Source organism: Silene latifolia, chromosome Y, assembly GCF_048544455.1.
Source record: "Silene latifolia isolate original U9 population chromosome Y, ASM4854445v1, whole genome shotgun sequence".
NCBI lineage: Eukaryota > Viridiplantae > Streptophyta > Magnoliopsida > Caryophyllales > Caryophyllaceae > Silene > Silene latifolia.
In genome coordinates, this window is record NC_133538.1 from 88,753,743 (window position 1) to 88,765,200 (window position 11,458).

Below are 11,458 nucleotides of genomic sequence, written 5' to 3' on the forward strand. Positions count from 1 at the left end.
AATGCTTGTCTGTAATCTGCTTTCATATTCCTCTCTTAAACGGGCTTCCTCATTGTGTAAGATAAACATCTTAGCCCAACACTTGCATACTGCTTCCATGTTATGTTTGTCATCTTGATTAACTTTTTGAAAGATTTGTAGCATGTAAGTTTCATCTTGTAGTATTGTGTTTTTTGCATAGTTATCCTCCACCCCTGCAATTATGGCGTCCTTCCCATTGAATAGCCATCCTAGCATTGTCTTCTTTGCATCAAGATGATGTGCTATGAATTGTTTTCTGTCTTCCTCTTCAGAATTTGTTACCAATCCCAAGCAAAATAATGACATGATTTGCTCTGTAGACAGATTTAAAATGGTTATTCCAAAATGTTCATTGGACGATAGCATTTAGAACATCATACTGTAAACTTTAAAAACACTATTAATTAAACGATGAACACTGTGAGCAATATTCGAAATTGAGTAAATTGTACAATTAGTATTTTAATTTACCTATTACTCGTATTTCATATGTTGTACACAATTTTCGTACTTGCCCCAATTATCCCAACACACGTAAAATCTCACACAATTGTAATCAATAAATAACATCCCATTAAACTTGACATGAACATCCAATTAAACTGCAAACGATGAAAATGTAACCAACAAAAGAGGCGTGAATTTCAGGTGATTTTGTCAATGATTTAAATCAAGCAAGTATAATTACCTAAGAAATACACCAAAAGAATGGTCGAAATTCAGGACAATTTAGTAAATGAACGTGATTACCTGGCAATGAAGAAGTATTGAAAACGAAGGTGGAGTATAACCAAAATTTATGGAGAAGTTACATAATACTTCGTAGTTGAAAGAACTATTTTCTTTGGAAAGATTGTTTGAAAGAAGTATTCCTTTTATCTATTTTAGATTTACACCTAATTGTGTGTTTTATAATTCAACATAAATTGGCTATACTTCCATAATAAGTATTATTAGGTCCACCCTAGATTTACGTGTGTTGGGGTTATTTGGGCAAGTAGGAAAATTGTGTGCAACATATGATATAGAAGTAATAGTTAAATTAAAATACTACGTACTAATTGTACATATTTACTCAATTTCGAATATTGCTATTAGTGTATACAGAGTATTAGTCTATACGGAGTATATTTTTTTGTTTTCCTTAAAATGAACATTGTTGTATTAAAATGACCACGCACGATATAAATTAATTGTATCAATTGTGAGATCCTAAAGCAAGAAAGTTACACAGGATGTAAATTATTTTTCTTAAAATGAACATTCTCGTATTAAAGCAAGAACATCATTGATTTTGGTGAACATTTGTTTTCCTTTAAATGGACAACTGATCATTATAGAATGTACATTATAACAAGTACCTTGGGTGAATGCACATCCAGTACAACTTCGATGTACAGACGCCAAAGATCAAAAGTACAAAAGAAAACTAATAAATCATATTTAGGAACTATTTGTGAATGTCATTACACGCTAATGCATGTCTAATAATGCTGTTACGATGTTTGTTGTGCTCAAATGTTAGTAGCGTGCATAGGTACTTGAATCTCACCATTGTCAACGATCTCATCTGGAAAAAAAAACATAAAATTAGAATTTAATAACCAACAAAATAACATTGATTTGTTCTAAATAAGTTACAATTAAAATGTAAGACTCACATCAATTTAGGACAGTCCACAGTCCCAAGTGGCTATTCCCATAAATGTTTCCATGTGCCTCATGGTGTAAATACCACAGTCAAAAATATTTCTGTTATTTCTCCATGGAAGCATTGCTATTGTAGGATCCATGCCCATTACTATATAACTTTTCTCCATAGTTGATTGATTTTCACCCAAAAACCGTGCAAAAGCATCACCCTGTAACACAATAATAAAAATTAGACGAGATGAACCATAATATACATGAATTTACCAATGCAAGTGAACGATAATAATTCATAGTTGAGGAGAATGTAAATTTACCAGTTCAAGTACACTATCACCATACTCTTCTATGACACTTCCCCTTCTAATGCGATTGTCAAGAATAATGAGACATTTCCTTGGCAGGTCGAAAACGTACAACACAAAATGATTCTCAAGTGCAATAGGGAAGAAGAACTAGCATCAGGGAAAGAAACAATTGTAAGGTCACTGACAAATAAAGGTTAATTTCATGTTAAGTAATAGCACATTTTGAAAACTTTGACAGTACATTCACTGACTTCTATTCAAATAGACTAATACAAAGAATACTTTTGAATTTAATTTCAATTACTAAATGAAGTGAAGGACTCACTAGTTCAATGGATGGAAGATCAATCCACTCAAACTCATTTAATTCTACTTCGATGCGACGCTTGAAAGGTTTGTAACGATGATCATCAATAGAAGCACCTGTGTTCTTCATTAATAACAACTGCACAATGAAGATAAAATTTTAGTAATGTGAAAATGTTGAAAATAGTAAACTGAAATACATGAAAACAATGACCAAACTTACATATGTAAGTGTACTAAAAAAGAATCGTGTGGGATTGATTGGATTCCCATCCTTTTGTTTGTAGTTTAGATATGCCGACCAAGAATCTATGACAAAGCTTGAGATATAGTGATACGGTTTTAATGACAACAGTTGATCCCAACCAAGGACATTATTTTTGAACTCAAATAACGTATTACTGCACAAAAAACAGTAATAGCATTATGATTAGCAGCAGATATGTAAAGATGAACTATGTAAATGAATATAAAATATTAAATCTTCTGTATGTAATTACCAATTGTTATCCACAGAACCGTGGCCAGTGAACACATAATTTGAAATCTGATATTGCATTGATGTCAAAGGTATGAAGGGATTCGTGTCGTCAATAGCATCAAGGAGAGGTTCACAAGAAGGACTCTTACTAAAATGATATTGATTCCTTGTTTTCGGATATAAAGGTGGACGATCAGCAGACAGTTTCTTTCTTTTTTTACCCCGCTCTGGTGCTGCATAAACAGAAGAGTCCTCATCTTCTGGGAACACACCTAAACTGAATGACACAGCAGCGTTTGTAGGCGCATCTTTATTCCTTTCAGCAATTAATTTTCTCACTTTACGAAGAGCCGCTATGTGTTTGCTAGCAGAAGTGGGTTGTTTGTTGAAAACCTGGTCTGTTTGATATGACGTTTGAATTGGTGTTTCAGTTAAATGAGCAAGAATTTCTATCGGTGGCACTTCTGCATAGCTTGTTCCTAAGGTAGCCCTAACAATGTCATGTTTGTCCCTCACAGTCTATTTAATGCGTGGCCAGTTACAAGATGGATCAACAATCCCATCTTCAATGGGGCTGTCAGGAACATCAATCAACAAAGGATAACAGGAGTTTTTTAAGATGCTACACGAAGTGCGGCGAACTCTAGGACGATTAACAATCTCTTCTATTGTAGGGCTGTCGGGAACATCAATTATAGCAACAAAAGAATATTTTTTGTCAACTGTTATTAAAGTATGACAAATGCTAGGATGATGTACTACTCCTATTGTAGGACTTTCAGAAACTTCAATTATCTCAGCAGAAGAAGAGTCTGTGGTGAATCTTGATGGAGATTGACAAACAGTAGGTGAATCAGGACTGATTTGCACAACCATAGTGACATCTGTGTTCTTTAGTTTTAAATGTTGTTTTTTAAAAAAAATAAAAAGAAAAAAAACATATAAGACATAAACTTAAAGCCATTAAAAATACAGATATCCAGAAAGAACATGCTAAACATTAAGAAAGTACATGAAGAAAATACATCCTAAATATTAAGCCATAGCAAAGAATATCAAAATTATTAGGAAATAATGTGTACAAATTCCGACATATTAATATGAAGCACAGGTATCCAGAAAGTAAATGCTAAACATTAGTAACAAACTACATCAAAATCATTAGCAAACAATTCGTTTAAATTCCGACATATTGATATGAAGGACACGTATCCAGAAAGTAAATGCTAAACATTAAAAAAGTACATGAAGAAAATACATCCTATACATTTAAAAATATTAAGCCATAGCAAAGTACATCAAAATCATTAGGAAACAATGCGTATAAATTCCGACATATTGATGCACCTGAGAAATAATATTAGGACTGATTTATAATGAACATCTTCAAACATTAACAGCTAAGGAAACTATGTAAAATTCGAAGCAGATGAAAAGTAAACACAGTTGTTTTTAGCAAATAATTAAAGGCAAAGAGTATAACCTTCATTCCGATAGAGAGCGATAAGAGTAAGTGAACGATCCGAGAATGAGAAAACGTCTTGTACACAATTTAATTGACAGGTTTATCAAAAAGTAATAAGATATTAAAGAGAAGAAGTTTAAAGTAGCGGTTTTTTTTAAAAAAAATTGGGTCATACTATAATTCCACAAGTCCATTTTTTTTTCTTTTTTTGTTTATTCCAACTACTAGAACCATTTGAACCTCTACTTTTATATACCCATTTTATAATTAAAAACTTCAGATTAGGTCAAATTAGGATATATGGCCATTTAACACAATGGTAATGTTATAATTTGTCAATGTATTTTCTAAAAGTTCTAAATGTACTTTTTCGACATTCATAATGTACAAATTAGATCAAGTTGTTGGATTACGAACGACCACAAGATCAAAAGACACCCTAGAGGGGCCGAGTGAACGCTTGTTGGGGCGGGATTAAAACTAGGGGACCAAGTATCCTAGAACGGCATGGGAAAGGGTTTACGATTGGATTATGAACGGCCGCAAGACCAAAAGACACCCTAGAGGGGGCGACTGAACCCTTTTTGGGGACGGGATTAAATCTAGGGGGTCAGGTATCCTAAAATGGGACGGGAAAGCGTTTAGGGTTGCATTAGGCAGACGCTACCGCGAATCCACCTAATCCAACTCTAAACCCTTTCCCTTATGTGTGGTTTGTATGGCCGCAAGACCAAAAGACACCCAACAGGGGCGAGTGAATCCATTTTTTGGGAAGGGATTAAAAATAGATCTTTGACAGTTTATTAAACAGGTTTTCCTGTTTACACTGTATATATTATGTAATTTATGTAAACAGTTTAATTAAAATGTCCATTATCTATATTCATAATGTGCATGTTTTGATAATTAGGTGCAACTAAAATATCATTAAGCACTGTTTGGAAAATGTACATTATATTATATTTAAAGGTACATTAAATTATTTTAAAAAGAACATGAAACGTTAATTAAATTGTAATGCATGTGATCGTTTAATAAGATAGAAAACTTCAAAAGTTCATTCATATACTTAGATTATGATGTCGCTATAGATAGATCTTTGACGTGATTTTAGACCTATTTCCCTGTTTTCAATGTATAATAGAAATAAATGTGCTTTCAATTTAATTCAAATGTCCATTACGTATGTTCATAATGTGCATGTACTATTTTACAAAAGAGATTTAAAAGCAGACTTGAAATGTACATTAAATTATTTTGCTAATTCAGTACATCATAAGTCGCTATTCAAGGAGATAATAACGTTCAAGTAAATAGCACGCCAAAAATAAACAAAAAAGTACTTTAATTAAGTGCAACAAAACATTGGTTCACAAATTCAACATTTTGCTTATGCAATTACAAATCATTACACATACTAACGTAGACTAGAATTTAAAACATCATACTACATGAACAGGGATGTCATCAGACAAATTTTAACATACTGTGTAGATAATATCTGAACATTAAATGTAATCACTAGCTTTGGAGAAATGACCCTTCTTCGCATGATCAGCAACAGTTTCATGGCAATCGTTGTGCTCGAACATAAGTAATGTGCATAGATATTTGTATCGTAACACTTTAAGCACGTTCATTGCAAAAACGAAGCCAACAATTAACAAGATAGGCAAAACACAATGAACATGAATTTCTTTAAAATAAGAACCAACACTCACATCATTTATCATCAGGCCACATTTCTAAGAGATTAATCCCATAAATGTTTCCATGTGTCTCATTGTGTATATACCACAGTCATCAACATTGTAGTTATTTCTCCAACTAAGCTTTGCAACAATGGGATCCATAGCCAACACAATGTTGCTAGAGTCAGAAGTTTTTGGGTTCTCACCCAAAAACCTTCCAAGAGCATCAATCTATGACAAAACATTGTAAACCAGTGTTAAGCGTGACTAATAGTCAAAAGTCAATAGAACAACAAAAATGTGTCAAATTCAAACATATCACAATAACGGGAGATACACCATATTTCTTGATGGCGTCTTCATCTGAGAGTGAGTTATCAAGAATGACGAAACGCTTCCTCACCAGGTAAACCACGTATAAGAAAAAGTGTTTCTCGTGTACAATTGGAAAAAAAACTGAAATTAAAAAACAAATGACGTACAACCATAAGTACAGTCAAACTCTTCAAAGGGTACATTTTAACTAATCATGAGGCACATGTAAAAAATGAGAACAGTACATTGCAATATAAAGTGACCTTATTTAATACAAACGCAAAGAAAATTCCCTTTGACTCAAGCAGTTGAAATAAAACAAAAGCAGAATGCAGACATGGAATGATAGTATGACTCATGGTCTATGTTCCCAACGTGTGCATATAGTTGCAACTGCTCATGCATATTAGATATTGCCCACATTGAGAAATTATAACATTAACATTGTAAATGTTTAAAAAGTACATTTAGTATGTTTAGAAAGTACATTGAGAAATTATAGCATTAACATTGTGTTAAATGGCCATTTATCCTACTTTGGCCTAATCTGAATTTTTTTAATATAAAATGGGTATATACAAGTTGAGGTTCAAATGAGTTTAGTAGTTGGAATTAATCAAAAAAAGAAAGGACTTATGCGATAATAGTATGTCTCAATTTTTAAAAAATGCAATACAACAATGGCAAAGAAAATTGCAAAGTATGTCAAGCAAACAATAACAACTTACGAGTGCGATTCAAGCTATGTCTATCCCCGGGAAAAGCTGCAACTCCATTTTTACACGAGCCTCGAATAATTCATAAATTTTTTCATCACTTAAACCTGGGCTGGGTTTCGCTAATACAGACTGCATGGGAAAGTAACGAAAGAGGGAAGTACAATATTTCAAAATACATATTACACACAGCATTTAAGAGTGTATGTAAATGTACTTACATGCACAAGCGTGGTAAAAAAGAACCGCTTCGGAGTACCAAAATTTTTTCTTCCTCTTTACAATTCAAATATGATGACCAGCAATCAATTATAACACTCGAAACATTATCAGACGGCTTTAATGACCACAAATGCATTCGCGTTGCAAAATAAGTCTTGTACGAATATAAGTTCTCACTAGAGCAAAAAATATAACAAATTACTTTTCAGGTGTGAAACACTGAAAATGACATACACAAAATGGTAATTTAGCAAGTACACATTTTAGATTACCTGCAACGACGATTGTTAGTGCCCCGGTCACTGAAAACATAATCAGCCACTTGAAGGTGCACCGCAGTAAGAGGTGTTAACACATTGGTGTCATCTTGGATAGCAGAAAACAACGGATCAAAACAAGATGACTGTTGCTTGTTGCTGGATAGAGGTATATAAGAAGGACTTGCCATGAAATGAACCCTTTTGGTAGCTGAATAAGATTCACCAGTGACACGGCGATCCCGTTTAACCCCTTTAGCTGCGGCTAACCTTGCCTCACTCTCAGCAAAGTCTTTCTCCAACCATAAATCGAACGAAAATTCACCAGTGACAGGTACAAATAAATTTCTCCACTTAGCACATTGTTCTCTGTGTTTAGCACGATCAAGTTTCAATTTGTACGCTTTCTCAGCTTCACTTGCTACAAAATAAACTGCTCATCCTCATCTAGTGTCTGGATTCCCACGGCGGTGCACACGACACATCTTCGGTACCACCACCATATGTCAAATATACAAATTCAGTTGCCGAATGGGCCTGTTTGACATACTCTTTACCAGGGAAACATTGCAAACCAACCGCATATTTCTAATCTAACACAACCATATCTTCCATGACTCTCTTTGCCGAAGCAGTGTAGTCATCTGCAAACTCCTGGACAAGGCACAGTATGAAGGTACATATTTACTACTATGAAGGTACATCTTTAGTACTATGAAGGTACAAAGAAAATATTTCAAAGTGAATCTTGAAAAGGAATAGTGAATACTTCGAGAATCAATGGATATACCTCCGGAGACGAGTATGAAATTGGAGATTTTGTATCAGTACTAACATCCCTCGACACTCTCCGCACTTTTTCAACCACTTGTCTACATGGATTAGAAAATCTAATTCTTTCCATCAATCGACCTTTTACACGACCAAGACCAAATCGACTAGCTTCCATCTCCGCTTTTCCCTTGAGAAAAGTGCGTGATGTCCAATTCAAAAGAGTATAGTAATCTCTTTCTACGAATCGTTTTTCATGGACAACACGGTCAACATAAACAAGCTGCAAGTAAAAACAGGATTATGACTGAAAAATGGCGAGGTTATAAAACCATAATAAATAACAATAAATGTAACCAGGAAGATTTGTACCATTAGAAACAGGAGAGGTCCACCAAAGTGATTCTTCTTCCCCTTCTTGACCCAATCCTTTGTGTTATACCGCAAACTCTCCATGACAAATTGACACCAATCAAGCTGACCAATGGCAGACACATTCCTCAGAGATTTTAGTACATGGTGATTGACGAACGGCTTCTGATTGTTGCGCATTAACAAAGACACAGCAAGCACCACAAAATTAATCTTAAATTGATAACTGTAATCATCATGACAAATAATATGCTCTGCAAGGGTCTTGATATCCACTTGACCATCAACATGAAATTGAGCTTTCTAATGCGCGTAAAACGCATCACAATCTGCATCTTCATCACTACAGCATGAAAGTAAAACAGGTTTTCCTCCAATTGGGAGGCCAACAAAGATCATGAATACAAGAAGCGAAAACACAAAAGCGCTGTTTATCAGGTAGAATGATGAAATCCGAATACGGGTTGTAGTTCTCAATTAACCAATAACCAAGGCGTTAAGGAAGCCTTGTAACCCTTAGCCAAAACAATGAAGAAAAACCAATCTCTTCCAGAGCACACCATTGATTGTAATCAAGGTATCGAAGGACATCAACAAAACTTTTAGGTGACATCCTGGTGGTAATACGGGAGAACGTTGGAGTAGGATCATCAACGAGGGACCGAGGTTGTTCAACCTCGGAGAAATACGGCGTGTAACAGTTCCAGGATCGCCTTTGCGCTTCAATAATCGAAAGTAGTTTTGCATGTAATATTAATCGCCCTTTGTGTTGTACACGTTTCACGAAGAAATGTCCTATCGCTTTATTGAAATGTGCATGATCTACAACAATAATGTGCACGCAATTATGACCTTTTGCATGTGGTCTTAAATTGATGCTGCTTACGTTAAAAGTACTTAAAATTCAACAAAAATTCAAAAAAGCACAAATTAGATCAAACTAAAAAACAACAAACAAATCGAAATGTATAAGCAAGTTACGAAATCAACAAACAATGCGACAAATACAAATTCCGATAGCATGCAAATGAAAACGCAAATTTCGATTTTAAAAACAATACTGAACTCAAAATTCATCAATAAATGAATAATCCGGCAAAATGAACATAAGAAACATTAATTTAGATTACAGTAGAGTTACATAGATAAAGGACGAAATCGAGAAGCTTGAAGCTAAACAGTATATACCTTCATGACGAAATAAGTAAGAGAAAATCTAACAGAAAGACGAAAATGCAACTCCACAAAGAATAAGGAGAGAGAAATAGTTGAAAGCTTAACAAAGAAGGTCGGAATCCATGGTTGAAAGCTTAACAAAGAAGCGCGAGGTAAATTTCAGTAAAAAAGAAAGACAAAGCCCTCAAGTTTTGGTAAAGGAGCGCGCGTTATAGGCCCTTAGATTAGCCGCGTCAGACAAGATCCAACGACTGACGCGCGTTCTCACCGTTCTCATGCTTGTGCCATTCTCATATGATCCAAAATCTAATAATAATAATAATAATAATAATAATAATAATAATAATAATAATAATAATAATAATAATAATAATAATAATAATAATAATAATAATAATAATAATAATAATAATAATAATAATAATAATAATAATAATAATAATAATAATAATAATAATAATAATAATAATAATAATAATAATAATAATAATAATAATAATAATAATAATAATAATAATAATAATAATAATAATAATAATAATAATAATAATAATAATAATAATAATAATAATAATAATAATAATAATAATAATAATAATAATAATAATAATAATAATAATAATAATAATAATAATAATATCTCTGTTGGTAAGGAGGTGGATATTGGTTTGATCGATGGGCATGATAGGCCCATGCGTCCGGCGGATCTTTTGCTCTATTCTTGGGACAAGGGACGGGATGTGTGTGTGGATTTGGCTGGATCATCTCCTTTTACTCAGTCCGGGATGTCTGACTTTATGCCTGGATGCGTGTTAGTTGATGCGGCTTAGTGCAAATGCGCCAAGTATCAGAGCTTGTGTGAATTAGTTGGTTATGGGTTCTTACCTTTTTCTTTCTCTTCTTTTGGGGAGTTGGGGACAGATGTCGTTGCCTTACTCAAGCGGATTCAGAAATTTTCTGTGTCCCAGGATGTCGGTGCTTGCTATTGCTATTTTTATTTTTACTAGACTTAGCTTTGCTATTGCTAAGGGAGTGGCCGCCCAGATTGTATCTCGGATACCCACCAATTTCTTGTAAACTTTTGATTGTTTAATAATAATAATAATAATAATAAAACTAATAATAATAATAATAATAATAATAATAATAATAATAATAATAATAATAATAATAATAATAATAATAATAATAATAATAATAATAATAATAATAATAATAATAATAATAATAATAATAATAATAATAATAATATCTCTTGTTGGTAAGGAGGTGGATATTGGTTTGATCGATGGGCATGATAGGCCCATGCGTCCGGCGGATCTTTTGCTCTATTCTTGGGACAAGGGACGGGATGTGTGTGTGGATTTGGTGGATCATCTCCTTTGACTCGATCCGGGATGTCGACTTTATGCCTGGATGCGTGTTAGTTGATGCGGCTTAGTGCAAATGCGCCAAGTATCAGAGCTTGTGTGAACTAGTTGGCTATGGGTTCTTACCTTTTTCTTTCTCTTCTTTTGGGGAGTTGGGGACAGATGTCGTTGCCTTACTCAAGCGGATTCAGAAATTTTCTGTGTCCCAGGATGTCGGTGCTTGCGCTGCTATTTTTATTTTTACTAGACTTAGCTTTGCTATTGCTAAGGGAGTGGCCGCCGTTGTATCTCGGATACCCACCAATTTCTTGTAAACTTTTGATTGTTTAATAATAAT